Source organism: Falco peregrinus, chromosome 14, assembly GCF_023634155.1.
Source record: "Falco peregrinus isolate bFalPer1 chromosome 14, bFalPer1.pri, whole genome shotgun sequence".
NCBI classification, from domain to species: Eukaryota; Metazoa; Chordata; class Aves; order Falconiformes; family Falconidae; genus Falco; species Falco peregrinus.
Genome location: NC_073734.1, coordinates 16,619,977 through 16,644,538, shown reverse-complemented (window position 1 = coordinate 16,644,538; position 24,562 = coordinate 16,619,977). Strand labels below are relative to the sequence as shown.

Here is a 24,562-nt window from a genome sequence, read left to right as displayed (position 1 = left end):
TTTGAGAAAATGACCCAGTATTAAATATGAAGTCACATTTCACTTTGCAATTTGCTTTCCAGGCTGTGTTCACTGTTGTTCCTGTGCAGTACTGGAATTCTGCCTGCTGGCTTGGTCTTCTGGAAAGAGCCCAGGGAAACAAAGCCTTCAAACAAGAAAGCAAGGTTTTAGCAACAGGATGCTTTATTTTGAGGAATCTTTCAGCCACTCTATCAACAAGGAGGTAGGATTACTTACTAAATAATTTTTTTATGATTCTGCTGCATAAAAAATGTCTTTCTCCTTTTATTCTTCTTACTTACTCTTTAAAGTAAGCTGTTCATGTCATCACCAAGCAGTATTTTCCAAAGATCTAAGACTTCTTAAACAGCCAAGTTCAGCCAGGAGAGAAGTATGTTCTTGCCAGCGGGAAGGAGGCACTGAGAGCCAGGGATTACAGTTTCATGATTGAATCTGAGTCAGACCTCTGAGGGAGGCAACTCAATTTCATTGGGACATGGAGATAACAGTACTTCACTGTGGTGCTGTAAGGGTTAGGTAGTTCTTGTTAGCTATTCCGCAGATGGAAAGTACCACAAAAGCTGAGGACTGTACACCAAGAGCTTAGTGCAGAAGAGTTTCCAATGTGCTTGAGTGTTTCTGAATGCAATTCTTTCCTGAAGCCCAGTACCTATCCATTTGCTTTTTCCCCAGTCAGATGTTACCATTAATGGACTCTGCCTGTCCTTTTAGAAGCTTTAGAACACAGATAGCTTTTTCAGGCCTGAAAAACCATTTCATGGTTTATTTCATATCCAAATGCAAAATGGCATGGGAGGCTAGCATTGTTTTCTGACAGATTGTCAAGCCTGAGGCTAGCGCACATGTCTGGCCTCACTGAATTCAACCATGGTAATTTTTAGAGGGGGATGGCTGACTGAATTCCTGCTAGACTGGTTTCTTTTTAGATTTTTTTCTGTTCTCCTGTGTTGTTACTCAGTTTGTCTTTTCCTTCATAACAGGCAGTGACAAGTCCTTGGGGTGGCCTTAGCTTAGAATTCCAGGAAAGTCATGTAGGTAACACGGTGCATAAAAATTCACTGAAGCATGTTCAGCTTTTTTCTACTGTTCATGCTTCCACATATGCTGTTCTTAAATTTCAAATATGCCTTTCTCCTTGTAAACCTTCAAGAAAGACAAGGGAAAGCCGAGTAACCTGCTCTGAGCAAATTCAGTGCACAAGCTTCATACCTGGGAAGTCTGAGATCATGTACATTATTTGCAGCAGAGAATGCTTTAGGATTTTGAAGATTCTGAAAAAAGGGGCCCTTGTGCCTCTATGCAGGTAAATATGTTGTCCAAGTGATTCTGGCGCACTGTATGGATCTGAGTAGACTCATAGCACAAGCAGTACAGAACTGGGCATTGCAGAACAAGAAGGTGCACACTTTAACTGCAGTTGTGCAGCAGTTCTTTTACCAGATGTAAGGTAGCATGGGCTGCTCAGTGCCTGGAAAAGAAGCAAGAACTTGGGAAAAGCCATGTCCATATGCATGTTGTTTAAGGTATGGAATTGTGTTTTTATACAAGAACTTCTTCTTTATGCAGTATGTCTCTGAAGACCAGCACTGGGCAATGATACTCAGCCTCCTTCACAAATTGTATTTATTGTCCAGCCGCCAGGCCCAGAAACTTCAATTGGCACTTCTTTGTAGTCTTCAGCACACACCTAACAAGTTAGAGGAAAGCTGGGAAAAGGAAATTATTGTTCCAACCATGCTTCCTATGGCATTGTCAAAGCCTTATTCTGCCAGATGAAACTCCTCTAATGAATACTTTTAACAGATATGCATCTGTTAGATGCACCAAGCTTCTCCAAATGGTGGGAGGTTTTAGTGTGAGGACACTGTAGCTATCAAAGACAATTCTGTGATGCCAAAGTGGGTGCAGATTTCTGTCAAAAAGGACAGAGCTTTCTGTTATACCATGTTTTGCCATCTTCATTAAGCTTTGCATTACGTGATTGAAGTAACTTGCTTTCTTTCCCCTCCTTTCCTCAGCATGTTGGATTTTTTGTTTTCCAGCTCTTTATTAGAGCATATATATATACCATTCATGACTTTCCTTTCACTTTACCTTTTCTTTTTTCCTTTCCTCTTAATACAATTGGTTATACTCCAAATGGTGTACTGGTAAGGGAGAGCGCTAGAAACTGAGAAAGACATTCATTTACATGGGTGATTGTACTGCTTTTAGCATAAGGACGCTGATGTTACCAGCAAACAGAACGAGAATTTCCTCTGCAGACTTCAGCATCTAAAGGCACACAGCTGTATCTTGGCAACTGGTCCATTAGTCTTTAGCTGATTTGGTCATGCCTGATTTACAGTGCCAGTCCAGCAAATAACAGTGGAAAGGAACTGAAGCAATATGGGTGATTTTACTGTACTGAACACAATCATTTGTGATGACCTGCTGTTTGAAAAGGCTCTAAGAGGCAGACCAGGCTAAAACACAGCTTCAGGAGTTAAAAAAACCTATGTGAAGCATTTGTGGCACGAATCTATGCTCTCTTGATTTCAGTTATTAGCTGAATCAATCATTTTACTTTCCCTTGCTTTTTTCTCTACATTCTCTTATATAACCGATTCCAGCTGCTCAGTAGATGACACGTTACCTTATTTTTCCCTTATTTAGTTTACATTTAAAAATGCAGTACATAGGACATGACCACACACGCTTTTGACCTTGCAGTGCTGACCTTGTAACTAGTATGTTTCATAGTATCTACCACCGAAGAAGATAAGGTTTACTAAACTAGATCTGTTTCGAGCCATCGGGCATTCATCCACAATGCTAAAGCCAATTTCAATGAGGCCACTTTTTCACACAGTGACTCTGTAATAGTTTTTGTCTCCTACTGTCTGATTTATTCTTCTGGCAAGGACTGCTGGTTTCCCTGAAACTGAAGAGGCAGTTAGTTCTTCATTTATTTTTTTTCCCTAGACAGGAAAGTGATGTTTATTTTTAAGTGCACAGCTTTCTATATATAATGCTTTACCACATCTCTGTTGTATTACTTTACAGTTTTCTTTTTGATCTGCCTGTATTTTAGGCTCCTGCAGAATTTGCATTGTGAACCATAACGTGTTGCTATACATACAATGCAAAGTACTTAAATACTTTCCTGCTCTATGAAGATAATTATAAGCTCTATTTTCTGACCAACGAAAGCAAGACCAATGTTTAAGTCTTCACATTTCATTCCTAATAAAGCAGATATAAAATGAGTTCCAAGGGATTAAATACCCTGGATGTACTTTGAATTCTCCCATTGAACACCTTGTCGCAGAGAATGTTGTAATTACCACACCTATTTGATAGTTTCTCATTAATTACGCCACCACTAATCCTTAGTAGCCTATGCATTTTCTTGTTTTCTTGAAGTTATCTGAATGAACTAAAAGTAAAGAATATAAATATTTAAATAAGATTTACACTAGGAAGTTATTTGGGTCAAATACTCACTAAGGTCAAAATGGAAGTGTAGCTCCATACTGGCCTGGATGGGTTTGCCTACATGAGGATGGGCTAAGGTAATGGCATATCTGAGAAATATTTCTGCTGTCTCAGACAGTGAATGAATTGGCACTATGTCTGTGATGCATAAATTAGCCATGGATATTTAGCAAAGGACTGGAGGAGGAGGAATCAAAGTAGTGATTAGTAATATAGTTCCACATTTCATGTATATACAGATTTCTCATTTTTGTGGAATCATGTGGATGCAGTTCAAGTAACTGCATACAAACTGATGAAGATTTGGACACCTAGAGGTCCAATTATTGTCCTTGAATGCACACTTGCAAATACATATCTGAGCAAGAATGATCTATTATTGCATGTAAGATAAAATTGTATTTTTTTTCTTATCAAATGGTAACTATATTTCTTAAAATATCAGAATGGGGATATCTACTGAGACTTGGGACAGCCAGATGGATTGAAAACTGATTGAATTGACTTTCCAGTCTCAACTATTCTGTGACTCTGTGGATGTCTGCTGTTTAAAACACACACCAGAAAGATGGAAAATATATTACTATTAAACTTTTGAGCAGAAGACTAGAAGGAAATGCTGAAAACATCTGGAACATTGAGTTATTTCCTTATTGATCAGTGGCAACCACATCATAATTACCTGTCATGCAGGAATCTACAGAAAGTACTTCTCTATGCTCTATAACTAACTTAAACACTAAATCAATAAATGTTAAGGTGGTGTAAAAAACCTCCACAAAAACAGAACCAAAAGAGAAACAAGAGAGTTCATTAGCACTGTCAGTGGCCTGCGTCTCTCCAGGGGACACACCAGTCAGGTCTCTGTATTGCAACACTCCAAAGAACACCAGTGCCCCCATCCTATGTCCCAATCTTTTCCCTCTACTGTACTTCTGTCATTCGTCATTCAGCATTCACTGTAGGAGATCATCACAGTGCTCACGTTCAGCCCTGAGTTTCTCTTTAGGTAGTTTAAACTAATCCAGGTTCTCCCAGACTCTCTTCAGAAGACATACTTTAAAAAGTAACCCCTCTTCATATTTTTTTTTCATTTATGTTAATGGATATGGATCAAGAATAATCAGAACTATACCAGATAGCAATGTGCCAAATTAGGTCTTTCCTGTGTTCTTATTTCCTAACATGAATATTTCCTTGTGCCTAATAAAAATGCTTCTTTTCATCCAATTTAGAATTGCATTCACCTTCTTCACAGCTGCATCAAGGTGGTAATACATAAACATCCTTTGAGCAATAATCTAGATTTCTTTCTGTCTTCATAATTTCCAATTTATGAATGTACATTAATAGCAAAAGAAGCTTTTTTGCTATTTTTAAAAAACCTGCACCTTATAGTCACAGAATCATAGAATCATTTAGGTTGAAAAAGACCTTTAAGATCATCAAGTTCAACCGTTAACCCAGCACTGCCAAGTTCACCAGTAAACCATATCCCTGAGTGACACATCTACACATCTTTTAACTACCTCCAGGGATGGTGACTCCACCGCTTTCCTGGGCAGCCTGTGCCAATGCTTCACCACCCTTTCAGTAAACGCTTTTCCTAATACCCAACCTAAACCTCCCCTGGTGCAACCACAGGCTGTTTCCTCTTTTCCTGTTGCTTGTCTGGGAGAAGAGACTGACCCCCGCCTGCTTACAACCTCCTTTTACATAGCTGTCAAGAACAATAGGATCCCCCCTGAGTCTCCTCTTCTCCAGACTAAACAAATCCACTTCCTTCAGCTGCTCCTCATAACACTTGTGCTCCAGAGCCTTCCCCAGCCTTATTGCCCTTATTGTGTCCAGAGGGACACACTCCAGTACCTCTACATCCCTCTTGAAATGAGGCACCCAAAACGGAATGCAGTATTCAAGGTGTGGCCTCACCAGTGCCGAGTACAGGGGGACAATCACTGCCCTGGTACTGCTGGCCATGCTATTTCTGATAAGGGCTAGGATTTTCTTGGCCTTCTTGGCCACCTGGGCATGCTGCTGGCCCACATTCACCTGGCTGTTGACCAAGACCTCCAGGTCCTTTTTCGCCAGGCAGCTTTCCAGCCGCTCTTCCCCAAGCCTGTAGCTTTGCATCGGGTTGTTGTGACCCAAGTGCAGGACCTGGCACTTCTCCTTCTTGAACTTCATACAATTGGCCTCGGCCCATCGGTCCAGCCTGCCCAGACCCCTCTGCAGACCCTGCCGACCCTCAAGCAGATCAACACTCCTGCCCAGCTTGGTGTTGTCGGCAAACTTACTGAGGGTGCACTCGATCCCTTTGTTCAGATCGTTGATAAAGGCATTAAACGCAACTGGCCCCAGTACTGAGCCCTGGGAACACCACGTGTGACTGGTCACCAGCGGGATGTGACTCCATTAACCACCGCTTGTTGGGCTCGGCCATCCAGCCAGTTTGTACCCACACATGCTCCAAGCCATGAGCAGCTGGTTTCTCCAGGAGATGCTGTGGGGAACTGTGTCAAGGGCTTTACCAAGGTCCAGGTAGGCAACATGCACAGCCTTTCCCTCATCCCCTAGGTGGGTCACCTTGTCACAGAGGGAGGCCAGGTCTGTCAAGCAGGACCTGCCTTTCATAGCCCCGTGCTGACTGGGCCGGATCCCCTGGTTGTCCTGTAGATGGCGTTAAATTTCATCTCACAATTCTTGATATTGGTAGTGTCTTCTAATCTTGTGTCAGATCCCATGATCAGTCTCTGGGGGATACCACTAGCAGCTTCTCTATTCTGGTAGTTCTTTCAGTGTAATTCCTTGCATCTTTTCATTAATCATCCATAATAACATGTAAGAGTCACCCCAAGCAATCTTCCAGTGTCAGGAGAACTACACTTCACAAGTCTGTGAACCTTGGGTCGTATATGACCATAGGGTTAATTTAAAATTAAAATATAATTCAAATTTATTCATAGAAATTATGTGACAGGATAAGGTTGGGAAAAGAGATAACATTTATTTTTTCTTGACCAGCTGATACTGGTAGAACAGACAAGTTTTCAGACATACCATCAAGGTACATAAAGATGCTATCAATTTTTTTCCTATTACTGGCTACTATAATTTTCCAGTACATTTTTATAATATAGAGTTACTTAACTGGAGTCTGTTAAAAGGCTAAATTTTTTCCTACAATAATATTTTCAATTCTGTGAACCCATTGATGGTTGATAAAGGAGTATGACTTATTGATGTGATGTGGTAAAATGATGAAGTTCTTGCTTACAGTCAAACCATTCTGCAGATACTATCTCAATTTAAAGAAGGAATAATGCCATTATTTCTGATGTCAAGGTAGCTTCCTCGACTGACTTCTACTGTAAATCATCATGACCTGTGCATTCATCATTTCTAGAGGGCCTTCTCCTAGTAGAAGAGTCTCAAATGCAACTAATAGCAAGTCAGCCTTTCATACTGTCCTTCAGGATGAATGGTTTTCTGAAGTTGCCATAAAGGGATAACATGTCTTATTAAACTGTCTCAAAGTCCACCCTTCACTTCAGAATGAAGTGGTAGGTGTTGAAAGGCCTCAGTTGCTAAGCAAACTGTGAAACAGAGAAACCTTCAAAACATTGCTGATGAGGGTTGTTACAGTTGTTGTTAGATAGCACAGATCTTCATTAGCTTTCAGTGGAGGAAATCTTCCTTTTCAGGGTATTATATTTCTACTGTCACATCCAGATTTCCATAGTCGTAGTGTTCATATGTGGTGCTGTAGTAAGATCTGTCTTTAGGGCACCAATGTTCCTAGATTTATAATGGCATTGGTTTAGAGCCATGGCAGAATTTTTCTTATGTTGCAGAAATGAATCTCAAGTCTTTCATCATTGTATTATAACTTTCTCTAGGGCAGCATTTCTAGCATTGCAATTTTAGACTATAGCTTTTTCTTGGTAAGAGATACCTCCAAAGAGGGTTTCTCATTATTTTAAGCACTATGTTATGCCTCCAGAGGAGATTTCCTGAACCAAAACCATAAATTTATTCCTTTCTTTTTGTTTTCTGGTGGGTTTTTAATTTTTCAAAATAAGAGCTACTTCCCGAGTCACTCTGTCTGACAGTACACTTACATAACACAACTGCCAGCACAAGATTCCCAGCACTCTCTTTAGAGGCATACTTGTATCAAAGAACACTTATATATCTGATGTGACCAGCAGAAATATATGGCAAATGTGCATAAAAATTAATGCATCTGTCTTTTTTCCCCCTTTCAGACAATTAATATCCACAATGAATTTCTCCCTCTTCCCTTTCAGGGAGGCATCATGGCCATATATTCTTATTGTATTAATTATTTTGGTCCACCTGATAACTGGATCACTGGGGGAGACTATGCAAATAAATAGCCAGTCAAGATAGAAGAGAGTTATTACATAAAACAGATAAACAAGTAGCAATATGTCTTCAGACTTAGCAAGCAGTACTTTTGGTCTAGCACATCTTGGACATTTTTTCTTGTAGTGCTTGGTGTTCCAGCACTTGGATAGGCCTGAAATATATGACAGCAAAGCAAGATTTGTGGATGGGATAACATTTAATTACACTACATAAATTTAGCAACAATAGGCCACTCATTGTTTCAATGTATGAAATGCTGTCTGGGATCTAGATGGATCTAGGAACACAACCATCAAGACAGATGTTAATGCAGGACAAATGCTGGTAACTGCAGACTTGAAATCTGGCATTGGCACTGAGATTTACTGTGTTTGTTTTTTAATGTTAGTGAACAAATAGCTTTCAACCCAGAAAGAATCTGTTTCTGAATTTTAGCAAAACTCTCTGGGGACTAGATTTTTCTGTGCATGCGAACATGATTAATTTCCAGGCTTAATGACTTCTGAGCTCCAGAAAGCTCTAATGTTCTGCATTTATCAGGGTAAACTAAATTCTGCCCGGTTTGTATTCACATTTAATTGCCATTATCAGCTACACCTGACAGAATTGGGCCTTAAAATAAAGTTGACTTAAAATAATCACAGGATGTTTAAAATAATAACAGTTTACAGTTTTTGTAGTCTTCTGGATTCAGTCAGTCCAGTGCTTTCTCTGTCAGAGGTGCTTTTTTAGGACAGGTTGGTTTGAACCATACCTTCACTCACCTAAACAACTCTCTCTCTGAAATGAGTCAGGGTGAACTTGGAGAAGCGTCTTTCATAACCGCCTGCAGAGTGTGGAGGCTGCAGTCATCTGTGTAAAATTGTCTATAACCCAGGTTAAGGTGAATCAGAAAAAAATATTTATTACAACCTTCATATGTCACTGCTGACATCCAGAGCACTGATATCACGCTGCAGCATTTTGCAGAAGCCTGATATAACAGGTTAGATCACACCTGCCCTGCAGAGATACTTAAGACAGCATGGAGTGAAGAAGTCCATGAACTGTAGAACTATGAATCAGCCTGTGCAGAACTCTACTGCCATGGTGAGGTTGCTTATGGCACTTATAGTTAGCCAAGATGCTCCTGCCTAATAGTGTGTTACAAAGTATCTGTCTTCTCAGTTTCAGGGTAAACCATAATTTAGGTCTCTGTCAGTCTTTCCTTAATGCATCCTTATGACAACTGACTTGGTTTTGCAAAAGCAGGTTTACATGCTTGTACAGTGAGAAACTCTGGATTTCTAAGTTGTAGGATTTTTTGCTGTAGCCCTCAGCCTCTTAGCTCAACTAATGTTTGTTCAAGCAAGTCGTTTTGCCCCTAAGATGTGACTTATAAACTTATTAAAGTGATACAGTAATAGCTCCTTCACAAACAGGTATCTTTTACTCTTTTACTCAGCACAATGAGCATACAGAGAGAAGCTTGAAGCCCAAAGGGTCCATATTCTTACCCAAGTTTCGTCTTTCACAGACCAGTTTTTGAATTCTGTTTAATCCAATGAACTCCGTATTTGGTAGGCTAGACAATGTATTTTTGCAGGATGATAAAATAAAAAACAAAATTTCAGACTGTCCTAAAAATTTGCCTGAACGGGCATGGGGAAGCATCTTCCACTTAGTAAATTCCCCATTGTTTTTCTCAGAAACGTTTATATTGCATATGAAGGAGCCTTATCTTTGCTGTGGTTTTGTTTTCTCTTAAATCCATTCTTGTTTTATTTCAGACAGTCTGATACATTTGGATCTATTTGATTCTTAAAAAAATATCAATGTATAAGGTACTCATTTTTCATACTTTGGTGAAAATATTTCCAGATATCCTCAAAGAGTCTATGGTTCTGCTCACATGGAAAGGAAAATGCACTGTGCCTGTCTCTCCAGATATGATACCTGGACTTTAATGTCTCTAGTCAGAGAAAGGACTTGACTTCTGAAGGGCTGACTTTGGCCTGTTTAGGAGCCCGGCTGACAGAGTCCCTCGGGAGGCAGCCCTGAAGGGCCAAGGGGTCCAGGCAGGCTGGGCATCCTTCAAAAATGAAACCTTAAAGGTGCAGGAGCAGGCTGTCCCCATGTGCCAAAAGATGAACTGGCAGGGGAGAAGCCTGGCCTCGCTGAACAGAGAAATGTGGCTGAACACAGGGAAAAATGAGGGTTTATCACCTTTGGAAGAAGGGGCAGGCAGCTCTGGAGGACTATAAGAATTTTGTGAGGTTGTGCAGGGAGAACATTAGAAAGGCAAAAGCCCAGCTGGAGCTCAACCTGGCCACTTCTGTAAAAGATAACAAAAAATGTTTTTACAAATAATGTTAGAAACAAAAGGAAAGCCAAGGATAATCTGCATCCTTTATTGGAAGTGGTGAGGAACATTGCCACAAAGGATAAGGAAAAGCATGAGATGCTTTCTTTGCCTCAGTCTTTTATAGTAAGACCAGTTATCCTCTGGGTACTCAGCCTCCTGAGCTGGAAGACAGGGATGAGGAGGAGCAGAATTTGCCTTTATTTTATAGCTTCTTCTATCTCATCATCCCTTTGTTGCTGATCTGAGCGTAGGTGAAAGTGTTCAGGGTTGGTCCTTCATGTTGCTCTGAGCTCAGCTGCAGGAACTGAATTCACTTCTATAAGGCAGAATGAGAGAATTAAGCAACATTTTGACCCCAGATTTCACAAAGTGAAAATCAGGTCTGTGGTCTGATAGCACATAATGTTGTGTATGAGACTTTAGGCCTGAGATGATGGAGATTAATTGAAAAAAACCTGTAAGGAATAGGAAACTTAATGTTTTGCTATCAACACGCACAGCACTTTCCAGGATTTGAAATGCAAATGTTTGATGTAAGAACCCAAATCATGGGTTTATGTATTGCTCTTTCTGTATTGTGTTTCATGGTCTTTCTGCTTTACAGTTTGCATTAGGCCTGCAGCTATCAGTTCGTTTTTAAAGAAGGTTCCTTTTCTAAACAATCCTCTGCTTGTACTAGATGGGTTAAATTGTCAAGATGCTGTGCAGGAAATTAGGCATCTGACTTCTATTAAAAAATTATAGGAGCAGCATGATTAATTTGCAGTGGAAGTTTACCATCTGCTTTAAAAGAGTTCAGTTTTTGAAACTGAAAGTAATTTAAAGCCAAGCTCTTTAGCAGGTGTGGGGAAGTGAGAATCAGAGAAGCTTGTATCTTAAAACCTACCCATAAATTTGGTGTTAGCTGGTGTTAGCATTTTTTGCATTATAGTCACTTGCTTTAAACAATAACAAATTGATCCAGATGTATGTTAGACTACAGCTGGTCAGGAAACCCAGGACTACCATATTTCAGATTAGAGAAAAGGACACAGCAGAAGACGTGGTAAGGCATGTGTCCGAGGAGTGTGCTTTGAAGCATTTTTGATCACAGGCAGGATGAGAAAGAAAGTGGCCCATGTAGCTGCACAGTTAGACCAAAGGCAAGATACAGCTTTTATCCATCTAGTTCATGCTATAGCTGGCACTACACCAGGGCTGTAAAATGATAGCATTATCTCCACTAATATTAACTAGAAACCTTTATATGACTGTCTTAAGAGTTGCGCTTCTCCTCCTATGAAGGGTTCCTGCCCATTCCGTTAGAACAGAGCCACAAAAACAGTCAATGAGCCATTTGTCATGGCCAGCAGAGATGAAGGTTGAGGTTTTTAGTTCCAGTCTCATCTGCATGGAGTTTCATAAGTGAGTTTATGCACTTCCTCCTAAGCAGCATGAATTATTGGGTAACCCCACTCTCAGTAATATTATACTCAGAGCTGATTTTAATTTCTTCTGTAAATGGAAGAACCCTCAAAATGTTTGTATGAATATACTACAGTTGTAAATAAAAAAAAATGGAGAAGAACCCCAATTTTTTTTAATCTTCCATTTCCTGAGCAGCTATTTTTTCACAAGAGAATAAGCTATCTGCTAGAAAAATAATAATCCTGGATTCTAAAAGAATCTCAATGCTCGGTAAAATCTGAACCTTTTCAACTGAGTGTATCTTATGTATTATCTAAACCAAATCAGCTAAAAAGGCTAGACAACTACTCCCAAGGAAAAAAATAAACTCATAAAATAAAACCTACTTTGGTAAATGTGATCAGTATAAGCAAACACTTCAGAAACATAGAGACATGAGGTTAATAAAACATAGATATTATCTGAATTAATTTTCCAGGTTTTATTAATTTAGTTCTGGTCTTCAGTTTGAGGGTATTGGTTGCTGGAAATGCATAGATTTTTCTATTTCCTTTATACTTCATCAATTTGCCTTGATTTTTTGGTCTAATTATCTACTAGATTACACTTTATAGCCTTATTGATATTGAGTATTTAAAAAGATGAGTTTATCTACTCTGGTCTGTAAATTTGGATTGGTTTCTATGAGCCCTGTACCAACCACCACCCATTAGTTAAAGAATATTCATGTTTTTGCTAGTTACAATACAAATAGGACGAGCAGCAATCTGCCAGCCTCTTCCCCACTGTACTTTATATCAGACCAAATGTTTGCCTGCAGCAGCAGCAATTCGATATTGGTCTTCATGAAGCTACTACAGAACTCATTACTCTGGGCAAATTGCTTTGTATAGTATAATGTACTGTGTTGGAGTCTAAAGGGACACGAACCCCAAACAGTGCTTAATACAGACCATAAAATATTTAAAGCCTGATACATTAGTTTTAAAATGCTTACAAAGGTTAAACTTTATCCAATAAGAGAAAAAAATCATTCTGCTCCCATTAAGTCAGTGATTTAATAGAGTTTTCAGTACAATGCATTTACTCCATGATAATCAATTACCTCCAGCAAATTAAAATATAAATTAGGTTGTCTTGGAGAAAAGGAAGCTCTAAATCAGTTCGTTCTGGCTGCATATAAATACAAATTTTATAGTTATGGTTTCCTAATGTCAGAACCAACACATCATGACAGAAAGATATTTTTAGCTGCTGTGATTCTTAACCCATCAACTGCACTGATTTAATTTTTTTTTCAAAGCTGGGAGTATCAAAATATATACACTTTCTTTAAAATGTTCTGCATTTCTTCATTATATGTATAAGGTATGTATGAAACTCATTAGGAACATTAGGAATTGTTTGAGCTGCATGCAATGTGCTTATTACTACTCATCAGAATACTCACAAAAACTCAGGGTTTTTTTGGCTTTCCTTTTCCTAGTGGCCAAACATACATTGAATTGGAAATCTCATTTCTGTTCAAAAGTAAAGATAATAATTATGTTCAACCTAAATACTACAAATGATTAGTGGACCACTAATGTCATTGTACACTGTCCTAACTAGTACTGCATCATACTGTATAATAACAAAATACACGGGGGACAAAAAGGATTATTTATTCTGAAAGCTGTGTTGAATGAATGCTGTACATACCAATGCCTCAGTTGTATTTTTGTATAGTTTTTCTGCCAATGACAGTTCACTGCATAACAGAAAGCTGTCTATAACTCACCAGATTTCAATTTCAAAACTGTATGATAGGTTGTCTTAGATTTTTCTTAGATCAATTATTGAAATAAGAAAAAAGTTTACAATTATTTAACAGTATTTCTGAAGAGAGAAGAAATGTTATCCATTTCCAGTTTAATTGACACAGTTTGAAAGCTATAATTAGATGTCAACAGATAAAGATAAGGTTTTCATTCAATTGAAATATGTAAAGCTTAGTTTTAGGTATTTACATTCTGATGCCTAAGGATTTGAGGTGACTTAAGCGGAAACATGCTGGAAATACTTCAAGGGAGTGTAATTACATGTCAGTATTTTGGCTGGTAGCGTTATTCCCTTTTTCTCGATGATTTGTCTATAGGGTTAGAAGCAATACCTGTCTATTATGGAGGAGTGGTATTCAGGGTAATGTGGCTTTAGGTAACCTGTTAGTTCTAAGATTATGAACCCAATGTACTTTTGCTGCACTTGTAACTTTTTAGCCGTCTTTCATCTCTTTCTGTCATACAAAAAAAGCTAGAAATTCATGCAAGGTATGATACAGGGCTAAGAACAGGGAGGTCATTAAAGCCGAGTGATTTTCTAATCAAAGAAAAGCACTTACAGAACTGGCTGCTGCCTAGGTGAACCAACTTGTTGAGGAAAGATCATCTGATACCCTCCAATGGGAAGTGCATGGTTCAGGTGCATTTACTGCTTATGTGCTGTCACTTCTTTTAGGTAAAGAAAGCTAGTATTTGGAAACTCTGAGGGTGTATTGTGAATTTTTGTTACCACACGTGCCTGAGAAGGTTAACTGAAAACTTCAGGCTTTTGATGGCTGTAGGTGTTGGACAAATCTACTTAAGTTCAGGAATACCTTGGGGACAGCCTAGTCCTTGCAGTCAAAGCCCTGGCCTGTGTACCTCCCATTTTGGAGGTGCCAAAACAAGCACAGTGCTGCAGAATGCCAAAATCCAGGTCACCTTTGGGCTTACAAGTGGGGTTGGGAGTAGCAGCGTATGCCCTTTGGGTCCAGGAACAGCAGTGTTCTTGCATCACAGAAAAGCAGGACAGTGATTTTTCTCTCCTGGCCTTTGCATGTGTATAAGCCTCAGACCATATTCTGGGCTTTGTGTGGCAACTTTGGCCCTACATCCGCATAATGATTTAATTGCTTTTACAACTGATTTTTCAGGATGGTTCTCCTGCCATCTTGTGCTTTGCTACAATAGGAAGAACACATATTTTAAAATACTTTTTTGAAATGTATTACCATTTTTAAAAAGGACTTGTTTCTATTGTGCTGTAGCTTCACGTTTTTGAAGATGATGAATTATGGCTAGGAATGAAAAAGATCAATTTTGCAGATTTGTCAATATAAGAAAGTTCCCTTGTATTCCAGAGGAAGAATAATTGATTCTTCAAAGCTTGGACTCCTGAAGCTGGTAAACTCTTGTATTAATTTTTATGCCTGAATGTTTTGTTGGGATTTTTACAATCAAGATCATCAGCTTTCCAGCAGACAAAGATTTTTCTTTACTTCTGAAAAATACTTTCTTTCTGATATCCAATACAGCACAGCTGAGTGACTCTTGAAAAGAAATTCAAACATAAAACCCCCACCATGAATCAGGGCGTCTCTGTGAGTAATTCTGTGATAGCTAGAGAGATTGTGTCAGTGTAGTTCTAAAAGAATTATGAGCTTGGTTTTATGAGGTGTAGTTCCATGGTCTCCATTCTTGTTTTTCTGTAGTATTTACCATTTGATACATAATATGTTTTTAGATCTTTTTTCTACCTACTACATATTATTTTCAGGTTTAAATTAAAGATTTCAGCAGCATTACATCAAGGCCATATTGTTAATATAGTAATAATTAACATTGACCTCAATACAGACATGGAATTATTGTTAATATTTATCCAGAGTTTAAAAAACTATGACAGTCCTCCACAAGCTTCCCCCTGAAATGTAAAAAAAATATCTGTTTCCCAATACAAAAAAATTAAAAAATGTTTCTAGTGAACTGTGGGAACTAGAATGCTCTAAACAGGTCTTCTCAAAAGAAACTGGGCAAAGTTTGTCCCCAATCCCTGAGAAATTCCACTTGAGGATTCATGAAGCAGTGAATGAAGGTGATGTACTTTTGGACTTCAGTCCTGATCAGGCCTGAGTATGGTTAATTTTCTGTATTTGAGTCTTTGCAGATCCGAATCTGAGAGTGAGACTTGGGAATGAAAGCAATAGGACAAAAAATATATGAGGCACTGAAGGGTATGTTTCCTTATTAAATGCAGCTAGTTATTTGATCTTTTTGACTAAAAACATCTTATACATATATATTAAATGCAGTATTTCAACACAGAAATTATAGTGAAGAAATCTGTAAAAATACAATTAACATTTTTTTCCCCTCCAGTTTCCTTGTAACTCTGGTGATCTCCGTCAGTGGTGAAGCTCGGTATTTCTGTTTCTACACTTCTGCTCAAGAAATACAGAAAAAGTTTAAAGAGGAGGGGTAACTCTCCAGTCATGTCACAATAGAAATGGGAAAAAGGTAGGGGTTACCTCTCAGAACTCTTTTAGAGTCACTATATCAGTTATGAGAACTGCAGCCAAGGCAGTGATTTGGAAGGTTGAAAGAAGCTAATAGACTTTTCAGAGTGGCTGAGACCAGATCAGAGTGACGTGTGCTTGATCTGAAGTCAGCACAGCAGTACCAAGTGACCAGGACATGCAGCAGGCTCATGGGGCCTGCCAGTCCCCACAGGAGGAAGCACCCATACCATCAGTGGGAATTTGGGAGTGAGAAACGTTGAAGTCAAATTTGTGCTCTGTCTGTGCCTAAATACATTGTGCTCCTGTGAGAGCTGCTGTAGGCTCTGGCCACAACTTTTGAAAGTTCTGGTAAAGTTGTGAGTGACTGCTGCCATACCCTACTGTGCACCCCCTAAGGTGGGGATCAAGCAGGTCCCTGTCACAGGGGGCTGGAAGCAGCAGCTTGGCCTGTCTGGAGGAGCAGCTGGACCCAATTCGCCAATCACCAGAGACTGGCAGCACCTGTGGGACTGGAGGGTTATAGAGAAGGGGGTAAACAAGTCAGCAGGATTGGGAGCATGTGTTGGGTGAGCAGGCTGTGCTGGGAAGTGTTCAGGAGAAGCTGTAAGTATTTTTAAGAGTTGTTAGTGGAGCACGTGCTAAAGCTCTACACTTAGAAGGGTGAAGTCTGAGGGGTGTGGGATAGTCCTCTTTCTTAAAGAGGAGTTCAATCTGAGCCTGCTAGGGACTATTGATTTGCCTGCTCCTGGCAGGAGACTCACTGGGTCCCTTCTGTTGTTATTTTACAATGTGTGCTTAATCTCCCAAACTAGTGTGAACAGTCAGAGGAATGAAGCTCTTGCTGTTGGTGCAGTGCTGCGCACCCACATGGGGAAGTGATGATTTTGGTTTTTTAGAACTGTAGTGTCCTCTTGAGGAAGTAACTGAAAGGTGAACTTCATATGGACAGAGATATTTCTGTTGTAAAAGATGTTTTTACAACTTGTGTGCAGGTAAGCCACAAGGCAAGCAGGCCTATTGGAAAGCAGAATGGGTAGTACAGAGAGACACGCAGTCAGTGTTCCCATTTGTTAAAAGAACCATGGAGAAATAAACATTTGTCATAGAGGCAGACCTTCAAAGCACAGCCACAGTTGTCTTGAGGAAAGATACTGTGGAGTGTGACATCCTGTCTGCAATTTTAAAACTTAATCTGCCTCTATCTTCCTTGAATTAATTGGGTACCACTGGTAAAAAAGAGTTACAGTGTAAGGCCCGCTGGCTGGGCACTCCGAATGCTGAAACCGGAGTGTTAAGCAGGGAGTAGTAAGAGCTAAGAAAACTGTGCTGTGAAATATGAAGCTGGCTGTGTTACCTAACCTAAAACTGCCTGGTGGCACTAGTCAGTGTTGCCAAATGTTATAGTAACAATTACATAGGCTTATGTTGAATGAAGTTAGGTGGTGGTGATAATGTTAATCTGTAAACGCTAGTGCATGATTAGGTTAGTGTAAGTGAGCAGTGCTACTTTTTGTTATGACTATGCTTAGCTTGGATTTGCATCTCTAAATGCCAAATCCAATAGGTAACTTCCCTGTAAACTGAGTAACAGTGCACTCAGCTGAGCTAACAAATTGCTCACCCTACATGTCAGGGTAGGCTGTGTTGAATACACTTGGCTTATGATGGGTATCTTTGGCTTTCCTGCCTCAGGATTAAGGTGATAATTGATTCTTCTTCTCTCCTAATATAATTTGGGACTAAACTTCCCTTCCTGTTCAGCAAGACCTCAGACGTGTGTGTATGGTAGGGATTTTTTGTGTGGGTGGTTTTTTTTTTTTTTTTTATGTATGGTGTGTCTCTTTTTTTTTTTGTCTCTGTCTTTCTGGCCCTTCTGAGGGCACTGGATGGGTGCTGGTGGTCTGGGGTGGAGGAAAGGGGATTCTGGATGGAAGAACTCACCTCAGTACAAATACCTTGTGATAACCTGCATAATCAGCAAATGAGCTGAAACCACTCCATTCTCACCTGGTTTAGAAGCATGTGGCGCTTCTTTGCTATAGTTCAAGCAGGACTGCAACCTCTAGGCATTTTGTGTGATTCTGCCGTTACTGTATGGCCAATTCCTCTAGTGTTTTCCTGGCTAAACCGTGTACTTGCTTGGGCTCTCGTTCTGCTAGTATGGAAATGGAAACAAAGAGAAGCACGAAGGGAAGCAGGGACACATGACATAACCAAACTAAGCACCAGGCTTGGTTTTAAATTTGCTGCCAGAATGTCTGGCTTTATGTACGTGGTTAACTACTTGCTCTTTACTTTCACAGGACTAAACTCTGGGAGGCTGGACAGTTGCCCTAAGGAAAGTCAGTACCATCAAGACTTTTCTGGGTGTATAATACTGTAACTAATCACCTTTAGCAGATGGTGGCGATACTGTTGTTTTCTGCAGTTTGCACTATTTAGTTTGTTCAAATCAACAAATGTCTTTGTTCTCTCAAGAAAAATATATACCACTCAGTAGAAGATATTAGTGACTTAAGCAAGTATCTCCTTCTATATATTACTCCCACCTAAACAACTATAAAAAGTAAACAGCAAAATAAATTGCCTGTCTGCTACTATAAATCAAAAATACAATCTTAGTCCAGTGTAACGCAAGGCAAATACAATAATGGTAAAATCTATAGCTGTAGAGATGATAAAGTATCAAGGGGATCTGCCCTCTACTAAGGCCTGAGTATAGGATGCATTATTTAAATATACAGTAGGCAGTGGAAGTGATCAATACTTCACAAGTCTTGACTTTAAAAAGTGGTGAATTGATTTGATCTTAACAGCAGGTAGTTGAGGGTGCAGTAATAGGGATTGTGAAGATGCATGCTATGGTCTTTGCGCTCTATTGTTGCAGTCTTTGCATAGCTGTTTGAACCTGGCGGAATTGAATATAGTGTGTGTCTCTGAACTTAGATTAGTAGTGTTTTAATGGTATTAAATAACTAAGTACAAAGTAGTGGAGAATCTGGCTAGTATTTTGCATTCCCATGAGATTACAAGATAGCATTAAGCAGTCAATAATGGTAACTTGTTAATAATTCCACTGTTGCCATTGCTAGAGTTCCAGTAACGCAACTGTGGTTTTCAGCAATGTGTCATTCTCCTTTCCCTATTTTCACCTATCCATTTCACTTGCTAAATGTTCTCAACTCAGAAATGTTCTGAAAGAGTCCTAGCTCTTCTAGACGGATCAGTGGTTTAGTGGAAACTGGTAATTCTGGGTTTGTCAAAGACAAAAGCCAGATTTTTTTGTTTAAATATGGGAGAGGGAGAAGTATGCAGGCAAAGAGGGGCTTTCTTCTAACAGTACAACTGCCAAGATCAATGAGCCAAGCTTTACAGTGCTGCAAGTTGGTGTTCTTACATTTCTGAGGTTTTACTGGTTGTAATGTAGTTAGTAGTCTGGCAAATGTGAGGGTAAAAGGCCTTTGTATTTTAAGAAACACCTTATGACCTGTAGTATCCTGTTATAAGATTAACTGGTCAAATAAGTCTAAATTCTGCAAGGCTTACAAAGGTTTAACTAGCAGCATCATGTCAGCTTACATATCTCTAATTGTTGCTAAAAACTTTCAGTGAAAACTTCTAACCATTCTTAATATGCATGCCAAGGGAGGATACCCTTCCCTCGCTCCCTATGAAACATGCACTGCTCTATTTGGGCCATGGCATAACTAAAGAATACTTGCGTTTGGTTAGGGAAAGTACGTCTTTCCATGAGACAGTAGGTATTTCTAATCATTTTGCAGATTAGGGAAAAACTTGGGCAACTTTGAAATGGCATCAGAGAAAGATATGATCCCAGTAGGATGAAAGGTGATAAATCTTATTTTTTGAAAACCGTCAGACATCTTTGCTGCTGCTTTCGTTTCGAAGTTAAAGTTAGTAATTGGCTCTTCCTTTTCCCTCCCCTACTGGCAAGAAAGGGAACTAAAGTAGCTAACGTTTCAGAGGTGAGCAAGCAGTGGACATTGTTGTGCCTTTCCCCGCATGTAGGACACTACCAAAGACAATTATGTGCTTGTAAAAACAAAGTGGAAGAAAGTCTGAGAATAATTTCCAAAGACTCAAGTCTTCAGAGCTGCAGTTAGTCTAAGGCAGGACCTGTGGGTGGCAAGGAATCTAGCACAGTGTGTTCATCTTGACAGTGTTCTTGCCTGAGGGTTTAGTCTTCAGGATCAATGCCTAGAGTTGTTTGAGAGGAAGCTCTTGACATAATTTTTGCCTTGACATAGCTACGGGTACTAACTGTAGTCAAATACTGATGCACATGAAGTGGACGAGTCACTGTGGCTGAGAACTGGGAGATAATTATTGCTCTTTACAACTACCTGAAACGAGGTTGTAGGCAGGTGGGGGCAGGTCTCTTCTCCCAGATAACAAGGGACAGGACAAAGAGAAAATGGCCTCAGGTTGTGCCAGGGGAAGTTTAGGTTGCATATTAGGAAAAGATTCTTCACTGAAAGGGTGGTCAAGCATTGGAACAGGCAGCAACATGTGGAATTGCCATCCCTGAAGGTGTTTAAAAACCATGTGTATGTGGGGCTTAGGGGCATGGTTTAGTGATGGACTTGGCAGTGCTGGGTTAATGGTTGGACTTGATAATCTCAAAAGTCTTTTCTAACCTAAATGATTCTCTAAGGGGCACTTTTTATTCCTGTATACTCTGATGTGGAACACTTCATATTTATCGCGTAAGTTGGAACTTGGGTGATGCTTCTTTTTTGCCCTCTGAAACTGAAAATGGGAAGAGGCCTACTATAATCATGACACTTGCTCATAAATATCAGAATTAGTCTGAGGAAAATATTACAGCAACTAGTCAAAGGAAAATAATTGCAATAATGCCAAAAGAGGCTCTTTAAAATGATTAATTCTTTTTATTAATACAAGGGATTTCCTGAAACACTGTAGTTGTACCTGTTGCTCAGGCTTGAGGAAACTTTACTGTTGAAATATATATGCAATTTGATACATTGAGAACAGAGAGAATTTGATTTTTCTGACTATAGCTTTACTGTTAAAGACACTTTAAGTACTGATGGATGTTGTAGTCTTTGAAAGTGTAAATTATAATTTACAACGCAAAGACAACTTTTACATAGGTTAGTTCAATACTTCATTTCTGGAAATACTTAAGGGACAATGTAAATTGGACATCCTCCATGAGCATACTGAAAACAGCATCACAGAAGATAATGTAGATGGAAGCTACTTGAAACTATGCAGAAAATATTCAAATCCCTTATCAGTAGTGTGTGCTGCATTGTCCAGATGACACAGAAGTGCGCAGCATGAAGTCCATTGTAAAAAAAATTGTTCTTGGAAGGTAATGTAGGTCTCAATGGAAGAAATGCAGTCTTTGCTTGTGAGCTGGGGTATGTAGAAAAAAGATTGTACTTGAAATACGTTCAATACTGTCCTTTGATAAGGACTGGTACGCTGAATGACTAAAAGGGAAATGTTAGTCACATCAAAGTGGTAACTGCGTGTTAGTTTGTTGGGTTTTTTTCTTTCAGTTTGTCAGAAATCTGTTCTCTGCCACATATTTAGAGTGCCAAAACTCAGTTTCTTTTGCGTGCATGGGCCATGCCTGTCCATGTTGAAGGGTGCAAGCAGCAAACGTTAGGCTTGAGTTAGTGCTGCTTACAATAAGGCTTCTTATTTTAAATAACTTTCAAGGTCCAGTTTCTGTCACTTTTCTCAAAAGCTCTTTACCTGCTCACAGTGAGGGAGGACCATCCAAAGATGCAAGTCTTTCTGAAGCTTATGGTTTGCTGTCCAAAGATTTTGTGAAGGGATGAGGGTTGGAAGTACTTGTTTAGAGTGACAAAAGCTTGGGGAGAGTATGTCTAAACATGTTGAGTGCAGCAGAGTTTGGTACACTGTCAAAACCCCCTAAAATAAATAATCACCCTGTAGGCTCAATAAAGGACACTTGTTATGCATATTTCTGTGACTTTGCACTACTTTTGCATCACAAAGGAAAAAAAGTATGGAGTGTAGTAAGAAACAATCACAAAGGAAGCTTATTACCTTAAAGTAAAGGGAGGGCTGGTATAAGAAACTTTAACAGGTATTACATTTCCTTAAGGTATTTTGCAGTTCAATAATTGCTGTCTTGTAGAAGGACAATTAGGGCTGATCTGGAAGAAATAGTTTCATTTATACTAACAAGTAAAGTAAAGTAGTTCTGCTTTTTTTTTTTTTTAAATGTTGCTTGAAAGGCAAGCTTGTACAGGGAAAAGCTGGAATATCCAGATTGTTTTAGGGCTTCAGAGTATGGATATTTGAAAGCTGAAAGAGTTTACAAAACTGTTTTTTATAAATTGTTTTTATTTTATCTGACCTAATCTGTACTTCAGCAGTTGTGATCTTAGCCTGTTTTATCCAATTAGAGCATCTTGGGAAGGTACTGGTGAGGCTACCTTAGGAAATGAATGATAAAGCAAAAAGCTGTGAGTCAAATGTATTTTTACATTTGTAAAATTACATAGTAATTTTGTTGCCAAAATAGCTAGGATAGCAATGAAAGAGGATACGGTATCAATCTTACAATGTTTTGATTACTTCAGGTGCTGAGGGATATGGCTTAAAGAAAAGTTTTGATGACAAGGGTTGGAGAGAGAGGGTGAAGTTGGAGCAAAATAAAAGTATCTTCTGCGATCTGATCCTCTATAAGCTTGCATGTCAAAAAGAAGTTTGTGATGTTTTGGTTTTAATAACCTGGAAAACATAATTAAATTTTATATGGGGAACCTATTCTACCGAACTAGCAGCAAACTAGAAATTTCAGCAGTAATAGATATGGAAAAAATACAGGAGTCTATTTTAACCCATTTGCAGGTGGAATTTGTGTGAAACTAATATGCAGAGGATAGAAAAAAGCCTAACTTTCTAGACTAGACTATTTTATCTGGCCAGAGAAACTCCAGGCTAATGATTCTCAGTCTTCAGTGGATTTTGATTAATTAGCTTGAGGAAGCATGTGCTAGCATGTTGCAGGTTAACAGGCTTGTGCTTTTTATTGCAGTTGGCCTTCATTTTTTGATACTTCCTTCTCCAGGTGGCTTCTTCGGAAGATCTATTACATACAGTATAACCAAACAGATTTATATTTGAGAACACTGCTTCTTATTTTTTGCTGAAAGACTGCCTTGTAACTGCATTAGAGCTGTTTTGCAGGTTTGGGACTGAGTGATTTGAACTAGAATATCATTCCTGTTTTATATCAGTTTCTGAACAGTATTCACGTGTTTCATTGAAAGCAAGATAAGATTCTTCTACCTGCACACAAGAGAACTGAAGCAGACCACATAGGACCTTACTTTTAAAGGTACACAATTTGAAAGCATAAAAGAAAAACAACAAAGGAGTGAGGTTATCCAACAGAGACTAAGCCTTAGTTTGAAAATTAAGCTGGATTCTGTTCTCCAGTGTGTCTTTTTGTATTTTGTTGGTTGCCATCACTTAGCTTTTCACTTTATCTCTCTCCTCCTCTCTCCCATATTTGAAGTAGATGTGGCAGGGAATTCTCCAAAATTTATATTTGTGGAATGAGAGGTGAAATTCAATGTCATATTGAAAGCTAGATGTGGAAAAGCAATACTTTGAATTGGGACAAATAAGATTGTTGAAGTCCACTTAATGCTCTGAAACACGCATACTTGTGGTGTCATTTAACCATTAGCCAATTTGGGAAGGTGTAAAGGAGTATGATAGATGGGTAGCAGTTTCCTGGCTGTGTAGGCAGGACAGTAAATAACTTTAGCAGCAATTGAGAAAATGGATAAAAAGTGGGATAAAGCAGTGGCAGTGGTAATGGATGGAGGCTGCCCCAGAGAACTGGTTGTGAAGAACAAGGATTGCATGGTAAGTTAGATTTGATATGGCTTCCTTGGAGACTGACAGCATAGGAGGTGTGGAGGCAGCTGCTAGATGGTGAGGTGGTAAGCAGCTTCACCCTGCTGGCGCAGCCCGTATGTACTGCTGCATCCCAGAGTGTGTTAGCTGGGAGATGGAGGAGGAGGCAGGAGTGCTTTTCCGACTGAGTGCTGGTAGTGTTTGTAGGCTGGATGTGTCAACAGCAAGGGGCCACGTGTGAATAAATAAAAATGGCAACACTTGCTGCTGCTTTTGCCTGTAGAGTTTGTCTGCTTTGGTTCTAACCAACTTGTTCCCACCAAGGAGAATACTGGAGTAAAGGCTGAAGAAATTCTGAAGAAAATCAGAAATAAAGTTTGTTTATTTGGGGGTGTATGTAACCATAGTGATTTTCCTAAGCACTGCAAACTATGAATCATGGCTGTAAAGGTCTAATGTTCCTGATGTGTACTTCAGATAACTGACACCGTTTTATTTTGACAAGGATAAAATCATAGATCTGATTTCGGAGTTCCTGTTAGTCATCAGTGATTACAGAGCAAACCACACTGGTGCTGATGGGGGTTCCTTGAGGCTATATCTATATTTACAGATAGGTTTTGTCTAGTGCATTAGCTAAAATGACACTGTCATTATTCATCTTACTAACCTGATTTTAATCGTCTTTGTCCTTAACAGGATAGTAA

General features: G+C 39.3%; 1 long non-coding RNA gene across 1 annotated transcript in view; it reads left to right on the top strand.

Moving 5' to 3' along the window:
* LOC129785663 (uncharacterized) overlaps positions 1-24,562 on the top strand; it is a 316,952-nt gene that overhangs the window by 174,938 nt on the left and 117,452 nt on the right. The window contains exon 5 of the long non-coding RNA XR_008749831.1: positions 63-223. This is a non-coding gene — a long non-coding RNA (uncharacterized LOC129785663). The remainder of the gene's footprint in view (positions 1-62; positions 224-24,562) is intronic.